Consider the following 16,315-nt stretch of genomic DNA (forward strand, 5'->3'; position numbering starts at 1 on the left):
AAGAAAATAAGAAAATGGATAGATCTTGGGAAAAAAGTTACAAGTTCTGTTTTAGATATAAAATTTTAGGCTAATGATATGCAGGTGGAGATATTTCTAAGGGGAAGGTAAAAACTGGTGATGCACATTTTAGAGTTATCCATATAGAAAGGATAATGTGAAGTTTATACAAGTGAATTAAATTGCTGAAAGAACATAAAAAAGAGAAGAAAGGAGCTGAGGACAGTCTTGGAGTGCCTACTCCAAGTTAAAGGGCAAAATAAAGATGAAGTAACAAATTAGAGTTAAAAGAATGACTTAAATAGGAAGGAAACCCAGTTAGAGAAGATATGGGAATAGATTTTTAAAAAGGAAGAGGCACCCTACAGTGGTAAATCCTTCATAAAAGTCAAGGATGAAAACTCAGTAGTGTCCATTGGCAATCAATAACTATTTATTAAATGCTTATGATGTGCCAGACACTGTGCTAAGCAATGAATATACAAAGTTTTTTTTTAAGTTCCTACCCTCAAGGAGCTCATAATATAACAGGAGAGAAAACATGTAAACATTATGTACTATCAATCTACATATGGGATAAAATGACAGAGTCAGGGGATGAACGAGAGGACACTAGAATTAAGGGAATAAAGCTTCCCGCAGAAGTTGTAGTTTTAACTGGAACTTGAAGACTGCCAAGAGGAGGAGATGTGAAGAAAGAGCATTCCAGATATGGGAAGATAGCTAAAATTCCTAGAGTTGTAAGACAGAGTATTTTGTTGGAAGAAAAGAAAGGAGGCCACTGGATCCCAGCAAAAATAATCAAGTTATTGGTAATCTTTGAGAGAGTCATTTCTTTAGACTAATGGCAAAAAAGGGGCCCACTTGCAAGAGGTGGAAGAACATGTGACTATCAAGATGGAGGTAATAAAGATAGGTAATTCTTGCTAGATAGGGAAAAAGTAAATAGAAGACAATAAATTGAAGTACTATCAGGACAGAGGAAGTCTGGATTTTATTTTTAGATAATGGAGAAGAGGATGTTTATAGATTGTTTTTCCCATTTTGATCTGATTTTCCTTGTGCAGCATGATAAATGTGGAAATATGTTTAGAAGAATTGCACATGTTTAACCTATATTGGATTATTGCTATCTAAGGGAGTGGGAACGAGGGGAAGGAGAGAGAAAAATTTGGAACACAAAGTTTTGCAAGGGTGAATGCTGAAAATTATCTTTGCATGTATTTTGAAAAATAAAAAGCTATTATTATTTTTTAAAAGAGCAAAAATTGTCTTTCACCTTTCTTTGTATCCCCGCATAAGACCTAGCACATAGTGGCCACTTAATAAAAGCTAGTTGATGGAACCCTTTAATATACTTTTAAGACTTTTAGTAGCACTTTACCATGTAGAAAATAGAGCAGAGATGACAGATGATGGAGTTAAACCTACTATTTATTCATTCTTTATACTTAAATACTTCAAGTTTTTCAACATTTCAATTTATATTTCAACATCTGAAATATTAAATATTTTGATTCATAAACTGGGTTTTCTCCAATAATGTAGATCACAATCCTATGGTGCTTTAGTAGATGGTTTTCTTGAGTTGTTGTGACTCAAGCATTCATCTCTCCATTTAATCGTAAGTACTTAAACAAACAAACAAAAAAAAAAAAAATGCAGTAAATCACCAGGGCCACCCATAAAATCTTTCTAACTTGGAAGGGCTTACTAGAGTTTGTTCTCTGCTGGGATAAACTTTGAGGCCCCAGAGCCAACTCCATCCTATGATTAAGCCTCAAGGTAGGGCTTTTTTTGTAGAAAAATTCCTTTCACAGTTATCAAAAAAAAAAATCTGAATGTCAAGATAGCTGTTGTCCATCCATTTTCAAAGAGGACTAATGACATCATGGGTGATGGCTTGACTTGAATATGAATTGGATTTAGGTAAGGCAGAGATGTGCAAAGACATCAGCCTCATAGCTATAATTTAATAAAAAGAATTTATTTTTTCTACCAATTAGATGGATATGAGTTGGAGTTTCTAGTCCCAAGACACGACTTCATGTAGTTTATATTTTAAATGGCAGCAAGAGCTTTAACCACTAAAAAGGTAAACTAAAAAGAAAAGTTTACTAAGAAGTAAATCTGCAAAAGGAAGATTAAATGAATCCTTTCAACTAGTGTTATCTGCATTATTGTTCTGTTTAAAGAAGTAAGTTTCAGGTCTGCCAAGGCCTCCAGAGAGCCATACATAGTATGCTTCAAAACTACCATCTCCATTCACATGCTTTAATAAACTAACAGTGAGTCTTAAAAATAAGCAGAAAATGCTTGGACATGTTAAATGAGTTCCCCTCTGCCACCCTCTCCCCATAAAAACAAAGCTGATGCTTATATTTTACAGAGTTGTGGCTCACTATCTAATTTCAGTCCTTGATCCTACCTACTCTGAATAGTTTGGAAACAATCTATGGCCAGAATGGATGAGAAAACTAAATTAATAACTTTATCAAGACCACATATTTCAGGGAGAACTTTTGGCTTTTTCTTTCATTACCTTCTACAGTTTAGCTTGTCCTAAGTTGTATTGAGCCCTATCTATTCTTCAGGATGCTTCCTTCTCTCTTAGCTTTTCTTATAGTGAAAGATATACAATATAGAAATATTTTATTTTCACATGGTAGAAAAGTTTCCTCTTTTATGGTCATTCTGTATTAATGTGCTAATCTCTATCAATTATCATGAAAATATATGTCATGATGAAAAGCAGGCTAACAAAAATGTAATATTATTCCAGGTAAACTCAAAATATTTGGGGAGACAATAGCATCAAAGAAAAATGAGGTCAGAAAGTATTGCCTTCTTATTGGTCTCTTTCCATTGTTCAGATATTTCCTAAACTTGGCAACTTTCCTAACTATTCTATCTGTTTCCTATTAGAACAAAATAATGAAGACTGTAGTGTATCTGACTACCAAATCTTAACTAATGATGGAATCTCTGATTATGTTCTGTCCTGGAAAGGACATAAAAAAAAATGAAGCATAATAGGGAAAGTGCATCCACACTGCAGGATTGCTACAGCTGAGTCCTACAGTATTCAAATCACTTTGAAGTGAATTTGAATTTAATTGGCAAAACAATGTCTAAATAAATGGTGTCAAATTCAAATAGAAATGAGTTGAGGGGCCAGTGATATATAGATATAGATATTAACATATCTATAGACACACATATATATATACATATATATGTATACATATACTGAGTCATGTGGCCCATAGGGATCTTTACATATATATGTATATATAAATGCAGTATTATCTATGTTTTAATATATTTTATTTTGTTACATATTTCCCAATTACCTTTCATTCTAAAGTTGCACTTAGGAGTGTTGTGGGCCCATAGACCATAAACCTCTGGTTTAGCTCACCTCTTCAAAAAATGCTTCTTTGATAAATTACAACAATGGAACTAATTGTAAAAAATGAAATTGTATAAGATGTAAATGGAATATTACATTTCAATCAAAAAAAGAACTTCACAAGTATTTTGAGAGAAGCAGAGTTAAACACTAGTTTGTCTGAAAAAGATCTAGAAGTCCTCAAAGACTGGAAGATTAATATGAACCAACATTGATATGGCAGCCAGAAAAGCAAATGTGATTTTAGTTTCCATTGAGAGGCATACAGTCCAGGAACAAGAAGTTGATGATACATGATGCACTCAGCCCTGGTCAGAGTACAACTGGAAATACAGTTCAATTCTATATATCAGATTTAAGAAAGAATATTGAAAAGCTAGAATGTCCATACAAGTCAACAAAGATGATGAAAAGACTTAAGGTTATAGCAAAGGAAAATTACTTGAAAGAAGTAGGTGTGGTTATTTAGCTTTTTAATTTTTACTGAAGCTGTGATTTCACTAGTCAGAGAGCACATCTGTACTATTCCCGAAATTTAAGTCTTAGAAAATTGGAGGTGGAGGTTGGGGGAGGAGAGGGGAAAGGTATAATGAGTGGTTAACTGAGCCACCTACAGTCAGAAAGTATATGTCAAAGACAGGTCTGATCAGAGGTTTTCCTAACTCTGGGCTCAGTTCTCTAACCACTACAGAACACTGCCTCTCAAAGCACAATAGCAAACCTGAAGTATATGAAGACTAATACATCAAAGAAGGATTCAATTTGTTCAGCTTGGCACCAGAAGGCAAAACTAGGAGCAATAGGTTTGATGTAAAGAAAAATATTGTAATAACTAAAGTGATATAAAAAGAATAGGCTGCTACAGGAGGCACAGGGTTCCTCCTCAGTGAATGTCTTTAAGCAAAGATTGGATGGCTATAGTTGTATAAAACAGAAAAAAGTATAGTTCAAGTAACAAGTGAACCAGATAGCCACTGAGAGTCCCTTCTGAAATTCTGTGACCATGATTCTGGGAGGAGTTAAGAATGTCAAAAACCAAAGAGATCATATCTCAGAACTATTAAAGTGAGTAGTATTTTTCTCTGTAAAATAGTGATCCTCCCATAGACTTATAAGCCCAAAGTTTAAACTAAAGGATTTTTACCAAATTATTTCAGAATAAAGCAAATTAGAAAAACTTTCTTGGTCACCCAATTTTAAAAAATAATCAATGCATTTTTATGAAACAATGTTTTTTCACACTTAATTTAAAATAAATACTTTGACTCCAGAATTAGACAGTAATGAAAGCTAAACTTCATAAAGTGCTTAAAGGTTTACAAAGCACTTTACATATTTTACCTCAGACCTCACAACAAACTTTTAAGGCAGGTATTGTTATTATCCCCATTTTACAAATGAGGAAATAAGCTGAGAAAGCTTGCCCAGAATCATACTTATAACAAACATCTGCAGCAGGATTTGAATGAAATCTTCCTGACCCCATATACATATACTCTAATACTATCTGCTGCAATGCTTGCCCCTCTAAATAAAAGTAACAAAATTGGGTTGATGGTCTTGTATAAATCTAGTTCAGATATTACAAAAATATCAAATAAGAATTGAATCTTCTCTAGGTATAGAGTATATATTTAAAGACAGGATGCAATGTGTAAAAATCTATGACTAAAAAGCAAATTCTTAAGTTGTTTCTTAAAATTCTTATTGAAATTATGACATTTACTTAGATAAATGGGAAACCATTCATCTCCTGGAAAAATGAGAATCAGTAAAGAAAAATCTATTATAAACTCTCTAACAATTCCAAATAATTAGCTACAGTCAGCTACCTCTAAATTTTGGCCTTCTACTCTATGTCATCGCCTAGACGATTAATAGACAGTTAATTTTGAAACAAAGTCTGTCTCTCACATGACTTTCTGACCTATTCTATTTCTAATTTAATTTGGTTTTCCCTTCCCCTCCTTCGAAAAACCAAGATGACCCTCTGCTCCTGAGTGCTAACTATACTGATGCCCAACTTGGATATTTGATTCTACTAGCTCATTCATTGCAGATAAGAAGACTCAAACTCAAGAGATCCACCAGCCTCAGCTTCCCTGGGAAGTTGAAATCTCAGGCATACATCACACACATAAAAATTCCCAAATTATCTATTTTTTCACTTCCCCCAAATACTTCTATCTCACTTCTAACCAAAACATTATCAAATGCAAATGATGATAAATGAGATAACTTCTCTTTAGATTCCATCCCACCAGAGAAAGGAAAGGAGAACTAAAGAAGAAGAATAGGGGGAACCCTTTATATAATTTAACCCTGTTTATATCAAGAAAAGTTAAAAATACTATATGATGCTTTTGTCAAAATATCATTCCACATAGAAATCAGTAGTATCATTTGTTAATGCATTAAGCTTGATTTTTTTTTATCTCAAAAAAATACTATTAGACAGAAAGGTAGCAGAATTTGTTTAATAACAAAGTGGTTTGTTGTTGTTGTTGTTAGAAAAAAGAGAAACTTTAAAAGATACACAAGGCTCACACAGTAAATTATCAATGATTATTGTTCTTTTTTATACCTTAAACATTGACACAATAGTTACATACTACCCCAGTGTCATGTAAAGCATGAATAGAATATACACAACACTAATACAAACACAACAGAAGATGCAATGAGTATCCAGTTTTAAATGATAGAAGACTGTCTCTTTCAAAATGCAAGCCAAAAATATCGGAAATTAAGAAATGTTAATTATGTGCTTTTTGCTACATATGTATTTAAAATGCTTGCCTCTTATTCAGGAGCCAGGATAAACCAAATGAAGAATACAATGAAAAAGATATGACTCACTTTCACTATTAGGCCACAGCAAAAACAGAAAATAGTAACATTCCTTTGGTTGGTTTTAAATGCAGAATGACATAAATTTCTAATTTCTGTCTTGCTTTTTTCCCTTTTTTCCTTTCCAAAATCTTTAATTCACATTTCTGAGGTGTAGGTACTTTATGTCTTCTGGGCATTCTTCAGGTTCCACTTTTCTGCCCAAAGATGATGCACTAAAAAGAAAACAAACACGATAAGATGAATAAAGACTTTTTTTTTTTTTGCAAAATTGTTTTTCAGAATGACTCAATCAAATTTAATTTGTAAAATACCTGTCATTTGCTAGGACTCTGACATCAAATTTCATTCATTCTTCTAGGTTTATTCTCTTAGTTTGGAGTCTTCTAAGAGAAGTAACCTTGTAAGGCCATTTTTCTATTTGGCCATTCAATTTGACATAGTAAAACTGAACAGGTCATCTATCAGGAATGGACTCATCTCCTTTTATTAATGGAACCCTCTAGCTCCTCAATTTATATTTTACTTACTTGTCTGTGTACATAGCATATTCCCCTTGGTAATGAATGTAAATTCCCTGAAAGCAAATAGTTTGTTTGTTTGTTTTTAATCACCAGAGCTTACACCCAGTGTTTAATAAATTTTACTGAACTAAATTACTCAAGAGAGTCCAAAGAATACCTCTGAATCCTATGCAAGGAAAAAAACAAAAGAAAACAAATTTCTTTCTTAAACTGCTAAGAATCTGACTTATAATATGCTGACAGCCCCCACATTGCCAAATTATCAACTATAACAAACATAATGAAGTTTGGGGGGAAGGGAAGGTGACGATGACTATTGTGTCTCTTCCTTAGAAAAATGTGAATCTCTCCATTTTCTAGGATCTCTAATATCTAACTTTACTGACACTTATCAAAGAATTCAGAATAATACAAATGTTCAGTCACTTCCACCTCTTATTTCCTGACTTCCTTCAAGACTTAGTTCAAAGCCCACCTGATAAAAAACCTCCCAACCTCCCGCTGAGCTGCTAAGGCTGTCTTTTCTATACTATTTTTATCCATGCCGTATATACCCAGTTGTTGCATTCCATAGGGCAGGATCTGAGGTTTTTTATTTGGGGTTTGGGGTTTGTTTGGTTTGGTTTGGTTGTTGCTATTCTTTGTATTCCCAATGTTTAGCAGTGTCTGGCACATAGTTATTTCTTTAACAATGTTTGCTGACTGACAAACTATTGTGATAAAAGCAGGTAAAAGACAATGGTAAGAGCACTTTAAGTATTGTAAAATATTTCTCCTATAACACTCAAGATGGGTCAGCTCCTGAATAGGACAAATACACAGGCAGGTAGGTGCCCATTTTAAATTAACAATGTGAGCTGAAGAGCATTCCCATTCTTCTGTCACTTCTATACTCCAAGATGTTTCTAGGTCCTTTAGGGCAATATTAATCATACAGATTTGAGGAAAGAGTTAGCCCAATTTAACAAAAGCAGAAGAGATTAAGAAAAATGGCTGTGAAAATATACAATTCTACAAGAGATATCTTAACATCACTGATAACCATGATGGCATGGTTACAATCTACAGTCAGACATCCTGGAGAATGAAGTCAAGTGGATCTTAGGAGGCATTCCTAACAAAAAGGGAAGAGGAGGTAACAGAATTCTAGCTAAGCTATTCAAAATCCTAGATGATGCTGCTGAAGTGCTGCACTCAATAGGTCTATAAATTTGGAAAGCTCCACAGTGGCCATAGGATTGAAAAACATCAGTTTATGTCCCAATCCTAAAGAAGGACAATGCCAAAGAATATTCAAATCACCAGATAAATTGTGTTCATTTCACACACCAGCAAGATTATACTAAGACTCTGCAAATGAGGCTTCAGTAATCTGTGAGCCAAGAATTAGGAGAATTACAGGCTGGTTTCCAAAGGAGAAGAGGAATTAGGGATCAACTTGACAATTGTCATTAGCTGGATTATGGTGAAAGAAAGGGAATTGCAGAAAGCCATCTACTTCCGTTTCAATAACTAAATCAAAGGCTTTGACTGTGTGGATCACAGTGGCAAGTCCTCAAAGGAATGGGAGAACCAGATTATCTTACCTATCTTCTTAGGAACCTGTATGAAAGCCAGGAAGCAAGAACTGAACATGGAACTGATTGGTTTAAAACTGGAAAAGGAGTATAACAAGACTGTAGAGTATCACTTTATCTTATTCATATATCGAGTACATTCATGCAAATGTTAGATGAATCAAAGGCTGGAATTAAAATTTCTGGGAGAAACCACAAAAATCTCAGATATTCAGGTGATAGATAGCATACTCATGGCAGAAGAAAAAAAAGTAAAAAGGAACTCTTGATAAGAATGAAAGAGGAGAGTGTAAAAACTTGGCTTGAAGCTTAACATAAAAAAAACTAAGATCTTAACAATCACTCCCATCACTTTCTGACAAACAGAGGGAGAAGAAATGGAAATGGTATTTTATATTCTTAGTCTCAAAGAGCACTGCAGATAGCAATTACAGGCATGAAATTAAAAGGTGTTTGCTTCTTGAAAAGAAAGCCATAGGAGCAGCTGGTTGGTGTAGTGGATATAGCACTGAAGTCAGGAGGACCTGAGTTTTCTGGCTTCAGAAACTTAACACTTCCTGGGTGTGTAACCCTGGGAAAGTCATATAACCTCAATTGTCTCAACAAGAAAGCAAGCTATGGCAAATTTGGAAAGCATAATAAAAAGCAGAGTAATACATTACTATGCCAACAAATGCCTGTGTGATTAAAGGTATGGGTTTTTTTTTTTTTCAGTAGAATGTATGACTGTGAAAAAATAAACTATAAGGAAAGCTGAGCACCAGAGAATTGATACTCTCAAATTATAGTGCTGGAGAAACTTCTGAGCATCTCTTGGTCAAATGGTCAAATCAGTCAACATTCGAAAAAATTAATTTAGGCTATACTGGAAGGTCAAATACTGAAGCTGAAGCATAAATACTTTGGCTATATGATGAGAAGGCAAAACTCACTGAAAAAGACCTTGATGTTGAGAAAAATACTGAAGGTAAAAGGAAGAAGGGACAGCAGAAGATAAGATAGATAGATAGTATCATGGAAACAACAAACATGAACTTGGACAGACTTTGAGAATTAGTGAAAAACAGAAGAGCATGGCATGCTATGGTCCATGGGATCACAAGAATCAGACAAAACTGAATAACAACAAAGCAGCTCAAACAACTAAGGACAAGGCTGGACAATTCAAAAAATTAGTGGTTATATGAAATAAGCTCCTGCCATATTCTGCTGGAACCTCAAAATATTGATTGAATTGAATGTAGGAAATGGACTCTGTATGGCAGAGCAAATGTAAAATATATCTACTTATATCCTACAATGTGAATCATCAGGAATACATTGTAGCAATAAGTGAGGAACAACAACCCATTTGCTTTTAAGTACAAAGATATACCCATATCTAATTAACTATAAACTATAAAGTAATAAACTATTAACTATTAACTATAAGCCCAGAACTTCAAATTCTCTGTGTACACCATGACAAATTAGATATTATTAATAGTTTGTTCTACAGAGCACTGATAGCAGGGAGGTTGCTGGGGACATGCGTTAAAATCATATGAAGGCTATTTTTTTCTAACATTTCAATAGTATTTAATTTTTAAAATTACATGTAAAGATAGTTTTCAACATTCACTTTTCTAAGATTTTGAGTTCCAAATTTTTTCTCCCTTCCTTACCCACTTCTTCCCCATGATACATGATCCAAGTACAATCATTTAAAACATATTTCCACATTAGTTATGTTGTGAAAACAAAATCAGAACAAAAGAAGAAAACCACAAGAAAAAGCAAAGAAACAAAAAAGATGAAAATAGGATGCTTTGATCCAAATTCAATCTCCATAATTCTCTCTTCTGGATAAGGGCAACATTTGCCATCCCAAGTATATTGGAACTGTCTTGGATGCCTGCTTTGCTGACAAAAGCTAAGTTCTTCATACTTGATCATCACACAATCTTGCTATTTCTGTATACAATGTTCGCCTAGTTCTGCTCACTTCACCCAACATCATCACTTCATGTCATTTCAAGTTTTTTTTAATCAGCCTGACCATCATTTCTTATAGAATAGTAATATTCCTTTGCACTCATATATCATAACATATCACACATGCTTAATATTTGTTGAATGCTGATGTTGTTCTAATGGCATCAAGTCTAGAAGTTCTAATGTATTTGGGAATCAACATACGATTTTCAATGATCCAAACTATTAGCTTATTTCAAAGTTCATCTTATAAAAACAATAATGTCCCTTCTGACTTTATATGAGTGTGAATCATAATCTCAGAAGAATAAAAACTATGAATGAGATAAAAGAAATAGGAGACAATAATGATTGCCAATGTTAACCTACATACAAAATATGGCATAAAAGACATTATCAAGGTCAGGTTATGACCAGAAGAAGAAATGAGCTGACCATGTTGGTAAGAGCAAGGAATATAGATGGATATTCAAAACATTACACTGGCACATTTTTTTTAATTACCCACATGATGGCCTCTAGTACACTAAAATAGATCCTGATGATGATCTTTTATGGAAGGACATGGACAATAATCTCACAGGATGGAGGCATTGCAACCTGCACCAATGGATCATAGAGCTACTCAGATTCAGTCTACTGAATAATCAAAAAGGCCTTTAAAATACCTTTGGACTTTGTGATTCTATGATACTCCTCTGCATAATTTTGTACTAGTTAGAGTAAAAGACACAAAGTCTATGTGATACATGATCCTTTCCTATATATATATATATATATATATATATATAATTGCCATTATGGAAAGAGAAAGGAGTGAATATATTTTACATAAAGCCTTCACACATGGATTCTATTAAAAGGAGGTTAATTGGACTCTCTTCTCATTATTTAAACTTCTTCATATGTGACTGCAGAACAAGGAACTGAGGAAATCCAAGCACTTAAAATGTACCTGCTACATATGCAGTCGCTAAGTGAAGGTTATCAACAAGTTTAGAGAGTATCTAAGTAGTTTCCCTCAAATAAGTAAGAAGCCAACCTAATTAGAATTACCCTGAATTGTGAGCAGTTCATATAATAGACATTTTAATAACAAAAACAGAGATTGAACATAAAGGGGAAGAAAAAGAAGACTTCAAATATATTAAACTAGCAATCAATTAAAAAAAAATAAAAAAGATTTTGGAAGGGTAATTAGTGCTCTGTCTGCTTTTTGGAGAATACATCAAATCACATATGCCAAAATTCAATGCAAAAGAGTATACTTTAATGTGAAATATTCACAAATAATTTCAAAATAATCTACTTCCCTCAGGAAATCACATGCTACCCTCTCCTAAGAAGTAGCAATTAACTAATCTAGCTGTTTGTTGTCAAATGGGAAGAAATGGTATGTAAGTAACTACCTATCTTTAAGGAGAAAAGGTCACAGCTGCATTCGGCAACATGCTGGATACTACATTTTTCTATGTACCTGTGTTTTCAAATGTAACATATTTGAATATCTCCAAACATGTTTGGAGGAATGTTATTGCCTTTGCAACTTATTCTTCTGACCTTTAAAAGAGAAATCATTCCTCCACCCAGCCATCCTCCAAATAATTCATTCCTTTAACAAGCAAACATACATTGAGCAACCATTATCTGCAAGGCACTATATGACATCCATAATACAGATAAAAGGTAAATTGTCTAGACTTTCTGGAGTCATCTAGTAATGAAGTGTATTAATCCATTGTCTGAGCTTTATAATTGCTGCCTAGTTTGAAAATAGGAGACAAAAAACAAACCCCTCTCTGCATATTTTAGCTTGATGTTTAAAAAATAATTCATTTCTTTAACATATATTTTAACACATTTAACATGTATTAGATTACCTGCCATCTTGAGGAGGAGGGGATAATTTCGAACTTTGCAAGGGTCAATGATGAAAAATTATCCATGCATATGTTTTGTTAATAAAAGGCTTCAATAAAAATTTTAAAAAATAATAATAGCAAAGAGCTGGGGAAAAAAATAATCTATTTCAGGCTTTTATAATATCCTATCATGAACTCAAAGGTTTAAATCCTATTAGGATAGCTTTTAAAGTTATTTTTAACCACACAGAACAGTGCCTTTTGTTATTAAGAAAAAATTAATAAACCAAAGCAATGTACAACCACCAGCATCCTGCTCCCAAAAAGCAAAATAAACAACAAAACCCTCATCTGACTAGGGGGAAAAAAAGTCTCTGGAGACTATAGAATATTATATAGACAGGAAAGAAACCCAGTCCCAATATTGTCACTAACTCAGTATGTTCACATTGCCTTTTTTCTTTTGAGGTTCTCTATAAAATGTAAATAAACTTTTTGTTATTCTTGTTGAGTCATTTTAGTGTGACACCATCACCAGCACCACCCTTCCATTTTAGATTTGCTTGGCAAAGATGCTGGAATGGTTTGCCATTTCCTTGTCTAGCTCATTTTACAGATGAGGAAACTGAGGCAAACATTTAAATGACTTGCCCAAAATCACACAGCTAGTAAGTGTCTGGGGCCACATTTGAACTCAGATCCTTCTGACTTCAGCACCAGCACTCTATCTGCTGAACCACCTACCTACCAAGCTTACCAGTCATTCATTGCTTTGAGATTCTAGGTGTAACCTCACAGAACAAAATGTTCTAGTACTCCAAGGTTATAGAGCATTTTGTACCTTGGCCCTAATACTAATACTTACATACCCTTTGCTACTAGAGGCCACTCTGATTGTAGGCTAAGGTAAAGAGTTCCTCCCTAAATTGTAGTTGAAGAGGAGGCCAAGCCACTTCACTTATGATCAGGCTACACTCTTGTGTTTGGGAAAGGAGGCCTTTATCAAAACCCTTGAATGTCCCATCATGCCCCCATACAATCGGGTACCTTCCTTTCCTCCCCACCTCCCCTAACTATGCCCTTTTAGATTCCTTTAATCCAAACCCCAAAAAAAAACTTTATTAAGACATAAGCAATAAATAGTTGTCTAGCTTCTTCTTGAAGGCCTCCAATGAGAGGAAATCCCTTACCTCCCAAGGCAAACCCTTTTACAACTAAACAACTCAAATTATTAAGGAATTATTATTGATTTTAGTACTGGAAGCAGAGGCAAAGATGTCTTTGGCTCAGATCAACACCAGATCAAGCCTCTGAACTGGTTTTGGAGTGACAGAACCCACAAATATTTGGAGTGTAACAAATTTCTAGCAGAAGGAAGAACTTCAGGAAAGGCCTGTCACAATTAGGTAGGGGAGGATAGAGCTCAGAGCAGACCCAACACAGGAATGTCCAGAGCAGAGAAGCCTCCACGTGGGAGAATCTGGTGGGTGGTTCGTAGCCAAAATACAGCAACATTTACTGCTCTGTCCTGTTTCAGAAGCCAGTGGATCAGCAGACTAGCTCCAACACAACTATTGAAGGCAAATAATGAGCCCTTGAATCCAGCATAACAAGCAGGACTTGGCCATGCCCACCCAGCAAAAGAAGAAAGTCAGCAGCACCAACCCCAGGGCAGTGTGAAGCTGCTGTCATCTGTAAAGGAAGCTCAGAAATCTCCCCTTTGCTTTAAGAGCATATCTCAATCTTTAAAAATGAGCAAAAAAGCAAAAAGAGCTCTGACCATAAATAGCTTTTATGGAGCCAGGGAAGAACACACCTCAAATCCTAAGCATACTACAGGCAAAACATCTTCAAATGAAGTCTCAAAGGGTGATGTAAGTTGGTATCCATCTCACAAGGATCTCTTGGAAGAATTCAAAAAAAATTTTTAAAAGAGAATTAAAAGAAAAATGAGGAAAGAGAACGCATGCTCTAGAAAAGAAAACACAAAAATTGTCTGAAGAAAATCACTCCTAAAAAATATTTTGGAAAAATGGAAAAAGTAAACAACTCTTTGAAAAACAGAATTTGTGAAATGGGAAAAAAAAAAAAAATCCAAGGAACAAGTTCAATTGTCCAAATGTAAAAAGAAATAAAAAAACTTACTGAAGAAAATAATTTTCTAAAAATTAGAACTGAATGGCAGAAACTAGGCATTAACCCACACTTAACACCGTACAGCAAGATAAGGTCAAAATGAGTTCATGACCTAGGCATAAAGAATGAGATTATAAATAAATTAGAAGAGCATAGAATAGTTTACCTCTCAGACATATGGAAGAGGAAGGAATTTATGACCAAAAAAGAGCTAGAGATCATTACTGATAACAAAATAGAAAATTTTGATTATATCAAATTGAAAAGTTTTTGTACAAAGCTAATGCAGACAAGATTAGAAGGGAAGCAATAAACTGGGAAAACAGTTTTATATTCAAGGGTTCTGATAAAGGCTTCATTTCCCAAACACATAGAAAATTGATTCTAATTTATAAGAAATCAAGCCATTGTCCAATTGATAAATGCTCAAAGGATATGAACAGACAATTCTCAGATGAAGGAATTGAAACTATTTTTAGCCATATGAAAAAATGCTCCAAATCATTATTAATCAGAGAAATGCAAATTAAAACAACTCTGAGATACCACTACACACCTGTCAGATTGGCTAGAACGACAGGGAAAGATAATGCTGAATATTGGAGGGGATGTGGGAAAACTGGGAAACTGATACATTGTTGGTGGAATTGTGAATACATCCAGACATTTTGGAGAGTGATTTGGAACAATGCTCAAAAAGTTATCAAACTGTGCATACCCTTTGACCCAGCAGTGTTTCTACTGGGCTTATATCCCAAAGAGATCTTAAAAAGGGAAAGGGAGCCACATGTGCAAAAATGTTTGTGGCAGCCCTCTTTGTAGTGGCCAGAAACTGGAAACTGAGTGGATGCCCATCAACTGGAGAATGGCTAAATAAATTGTGGTATATGAATATTATGGAATATTATTGTTCGGAAAGAAATGTCCAACAACAAATGAACAATAACGATTTCAGAAAGGCCTGAAAAGACTTACATGAATTGATGTTCATAAGGATCAGGAGATCATTATATACTTCAACAATAATACTGTATATGATGATCAATTCTAATGGATGTGGCCCTCTTCAACAATGAGATGAAACAAATCAGTTCCAATAGAGCAGTAATGAATTGAACCAACTACACCCAGTGAAAGAACTCTGAGAGATGACTATGAACCACTACATAGAATTCCCAATCTCTCTATTTTTGTCTGCCTGCATTTTTTATTTCCTTCACAGGTTAATTGTACACTATTTCAAAGTCCGATTCTTTTTGTGCAGCAAAATAACTGTATGGACATGTATGCATATATTGTAATTAACATATACTTTAACATATTTAACATGTATTGGTCTACCTGCCATCTGGGGGAAGGAGGGGAAAAATTGGAACAAAAGGTTTTGCAAGTAATTATCAATGCTGAAAAATTACCCATGCATATATCTTGTAAATAAAAAGCTATAATAAAAAATAATAATAAAATAAAATAAAAATAATTAAAAAATAAAAATTAGAACTAAACAAATGGAAATGAATGAGTCAAAGAAAGAGACATTAAGAATTAGTTAAACAAAACCAAAAGAATGAAAAACTATAAGATTTTAATACTAATTTTCTTCTGCAATTTTTATCAGAGCTTCTGATCTGTTCTTCTTCCACAGAAGAGCCCTGCAAATACTTGAACATATATATTATGTCCCTCTTAAATGTCTCCTCAGGTTAAACATCCCCAGTTTTTCAACTGATCCTTATCTGATATGGCCTCAAGATCTTTCCCTCCCAAGTGCTTCCTGGTCCATCAGTATCTTTCCTAAACTAAGGTACTCCCAACTGAATACAATACCACACATGTTCCCTAACCAGACCTTACTCCTAAAAGATATACATCTTCTAATGCAACCCAAGGAATCACCTTAGCAATTCTGGCTGCCATGTTATACTACAGATATATATTAAGCTTGTAGTCCACTACTTTTCTAGATTTTTTTTTTCCCAA

General features: G+C 34.2%; 1 protein-coding gene across 1 annotated transcript in view; it reads right to left on the minus strand.

Annotated features, from left to right (window-relative positions):
- Positions 1-5,875: 5,875 nt before the first annotated feature.
- DTD1 (D-aminoacyl-tRNA deacylase 1) overlaps positions 5,876-16,315 on the minus strand; it is a 157,688-nt gene continuing 147,248 nt past the window's right edge. Inside the window, exon 6 of the mRNA XM_051975869.1 lies at positions 5,876-6,477. The gene's annotated coding sequence lies outside the window, so the exon portion shown is untranslated. The remainder of the gene's footprint in view (positions 6,478-16,315) is intronic.

The sequence above is a fragment of the Antechinus flavipes genome, chromosome 2 (genome assembly GCF_016432865.1).
Source record: "Antechinus flavipes isolate AdamAnt ecotype Samford, QLD, Australia chromosome 2, AdamAnt_v2, whole genome shotgun sequence".
In the NCBI taxonomy this organism is placed as follows: domain Eukaryota; kingdom Metazoa; phylum Chordata; class Mammalia; order Dasyuromorphia; family Dasyuridae; genus Antechinus; species Antechinus flavipes.